General features: G+C 29.3%; 1 long non-coding RNA gene across 1 annotated transcript; it reads right to left on the bottom strand.

Annotated features, from left to right (window-relative positions):
- Positions 1–2,303: 2,303 nt before the first annotated feature.
- On the bottom strand, positions 2,304–3,245 carry LOC111392714. Its single transcript, XR_002702311.1, has 3 exons — positions 3,133–3,245; positions 2,994–3,033; positions 2,304–2,615 (listed from the first exon to the last, which is right to left on the bottom strand). It is a non-coding gene; the product is annotated as an uncharacterized LOC111392714 (long non-coding RNA).
- Between the last annotated feature and the right edge of the window lie 433 nt (positions 3,246–3,678).

Raw genomic sequence — 3,678 nt, 5'->3', positions numbered from 1 at the left:
GTCTGAAATTATTAGATATATCCAACTACGATGATATAGTTTTTTTTTTTTAGTTTTCTATATCTATAATAATGTAAAAAAAAAAATCAATGCACTCTATACACGGAGGAACGCATCATTTTTGCTGGACATGGAAAAAAATGAAATTTTAAATAATTGAAAAAAATTTACGCCATACCGCATAATTTTTTTTTGAGTAAAATGATGTATTGAGAAAAATGTTGCGAAAAAAATAATAAATAGTAATAAAAAAAATTGATTTTTATAAGAAAAACGACTTATACGCATTTTTTAACACATACATTTAATGTCCGTTTAACTATTTTCGATATTTATTTACATCATTAGATGTCTCTACGATATAGTTCTCAAAATGAGTTTTGAGATAATGTAAAACATTTATGATTCGTACAATCATCGACGAATTTTTAAAATTAGCTTGTTATCGAAAATTTCGAAATAGTAATAAAATAATTGATTTTTTTAAGAAAAACGACTTATGCGTATTTTTTAACACATACGTTTAATGTCCGTTTAACTATTTTTTTTTTTAAATATTTGTGTTGTTTACATTATAATTTTTTTTTTTTCAATTTAAAATTCTTTTCTCTTAATAATTCCAAACAAAAACTTAGATTTGAGAAAAAAAAATTTCTGTGTAGTTTTACGTTATAAATAATAGTTTTTCCAATTTAGAATTTTTTTAAAATTTTTTCTTCAAATTTTTTATTATTAATCAGTATTTTTTAATAGTTTGAGATAAAATTTAATTTTCTAGTAATAATTCAATATATAAAATGATTAAAAAAAAACATATTTACTCCGTGCATGGAGAAAAAAATTTCCGTAATACCACATAATTTTTTTTGAGCAAAATGATGCATTGAGAAATTTGTTGCAAAAAAAGAATAAATAGTAATAAAATAATTGATTTTTTAAAGAAAAAACGACGTTTACGCATTTTTAACACATACGTTTAATCTCCGTTTAACTATTTTCGATATTTATTTAGATCATCTGATATCTCTACGATATAGTTTTCAAAATGAGTTTCGAGAGAATGTAAAACATTTATCAATTCGACTATCTACAATCGTCGACGAATTTTTAAAGTTGGCTTGTTATCGAAAATTTCAAATATAGTTTGAAAATGCCTACTTTGATGTCCCATAACATTTGCTACGATTGACTGTTTCACGCACCGTTAACGACGTGCAATACTATGCCGCGAGTACTTCAAAACGATATTAAGAATGTAATATTTCGACTTCGTTTGATATCCCGTAATGAGCCTGAAAATGAACTCAAAAACATAAGTAAAAAAAAAAAAATTCATGGTCTCCGTGCACGGAGACCATGGCTCTACGTGCACGGAGCCTTTGGGTCTCCGTGCACGAAGTGTTCCTAATTTTTTTTTCCTTTCGTGCACGGAGAGATTACCATTTTTTTTCTGTGTAGTTTTACGTTATAATTTTCTTTTTCAATTTAAAATTTTCTTTAATTCTTTTCTCTTCAAATTTTTTACCTACAAGTAATACATAGTAAAAAAATTTCTGTCGCATATTATCTCTATCTTTTTTTTTTCTTTTTTTTTTTAGAGAAAAGTGATTTTTTTTCTTATATCCCTAGTGAGGGAGGAATGGAAATTGCGTGTTGCAGTAAATTTGGAGGTAGTGTATAATAAAATAAAATATATATCAAGCAAATGGCGTCGTCTTTGGCCCCCAATTGAAAAGAAAAAACAAAAATGCTACAGTAAAGATGGATCAAGACACTGTTACTTTCTACAGTGCCCTCACATTTCCCTTTTTTATATAGTAGGGAAACAGATACTTTACTTTTGAAAGATAGAGTCTATGAAAGATAGGTTGAAGTCCCGATGATTGATAAAAGTATATTGAATTTCATGCAATGAAATGATCTAACCAACCCTCACCACTTTGCTTCGTTCTAAATGTGATATATTTCATGCTTGTACTGTTATTCCCTTCTTTCTCTTTTAATTTTCTTTAGCAAATGGACCAGCTACAAAAATTCTTTGAACAAAATTTGAATTTATCATTTTTGATGCTTAGAGACGAAGATACATAATCACGAGGTATAATTCCATTCTCCTTACTCAAATTGCCCTTTTCCCTTACAAAAATAAAAATGGTTTCTTTTGTTGTTTCTTCAACGACTCAAGTAACCATTGGTTTATTATATTAGTATGGTTCACGTGACACTAGTTGTAACTGTGATAGAAAGATACCTCAAGACTAATAGGACATGTACATACAAAATAAAGCAGTAACAAATTTTGAGTGTCGATTCCCAGAAAATGTCCATTATTACGCATTTGTTAACGCTAATAAACATGACATTACCAACATTCAATGCTTGCAGGAGAATTATGAACAAACAGTAACACAAAGTTTACAGTATCAAGCCAACATTGTAGTACTAGGCAACACACAAACTAAGTTCAAATATCCTGCTTGAACTGGCATTAGATTTAAGTGTGAGTTAACATATCGAGTCTGGACTGGCACGAAAATGAACAAGAACTGTGCAATGACTAATGCTACTGCTCAATACCCATGAATCTTGATCAATTCCTTCTTCATAATTCCAGCCTGATAAGAAACCAAATTAAATCAATAAATATTATTACTAAAACTCCAAAGCCCTAAATTAAATAATCTCTCTCTACACACACAGAGGCACTAAGCATCCATTTTCCGTTTCCTAAGTTACTTATTATTTCACTTCCAAAGTCAATTTTAATTTTAACTCACATTTCGTAAGACCCACAACTACTACACATTTATCCACTACTCATTTCTATCGGATTATAATTTTAATAACTTAATATTTTATCAGAGCAAGCACTAAATAGAAAAACTAAAACATGCTTGCCTCAAATCATCTTCCTCCATGGCTATTTATTATTCAATTTTCTTACATCTCATGAACATAAGACGAGATGTAATGAAACAGCCAAAGGTAATCACCTGAACAAGAAAGGTGGAAACATTCTTTAGCCGGAATAACCTTCACAAGAGAGTTAGACTTCAACATTAAATATGCTGAAACCCAATTATATGGAAGGAGGCAAAGGAAATAAATCATATGTTAAGAAAGAATACACACCTGGCCTAGTTCTGAATCCTGTAGTACCATTGCAGTAGCATTCTTTCTTAAGATCCTTGAGTAATTTATTATAACTGAACTTGTTTCTTCAATCCTTGTACAGTTGTCTGGCTTTTCCTACCATTTCGTTTTTGTACACGAATATGAACATATTCTTTTGTACCAGCACCGGAATTATCAACATTTGCCTCAGCAAAAGGATCTACACATTACATGAAAATTCTAAGAGATTTAGTTGCAAGTGTAAGTGTTATACCCTAGGTTCAATCAACCTTGGACATAAATACTTTTAATATATAATTAATGCAATTCTATAGCAGATATATTATTTAATTAATATTCAATTAAATTAAATAATAGAGTCCGTAGATTCAAATCTTGATAATTTGTTAATCACAAGGGGTTGTGATTGTGAGATACAAATTACATATAATTGAATATTAAATCATCCATGGTCGTAAGTAATAATGAGATACAGGTATCGTTATTACAGATAGACCATCACGTGTGACATTTCTTACTTGTGAAGTAAGTAGCTGATCTCAC

This window comes from Olea europaea, unplaced genomic scaffold (genome assembly GCF_002742605.1).
Source record: "Olea europaea var. sylvestris unplaced genomic scaffold, O_europaea_v1 scaffold9682, whole genome shotgun sequence".
NCBI lineage: Eukaryota > Viridiplantae > Streptophyta > Magnoliopsida > Lamiales > Oleaceae > Olea > Olea europaea.
The sequence above is the reverse complement of the archived record's forward strand: the minus strand, read 5'-3'. Positions and strand labels throughout refer to the sequence as shown.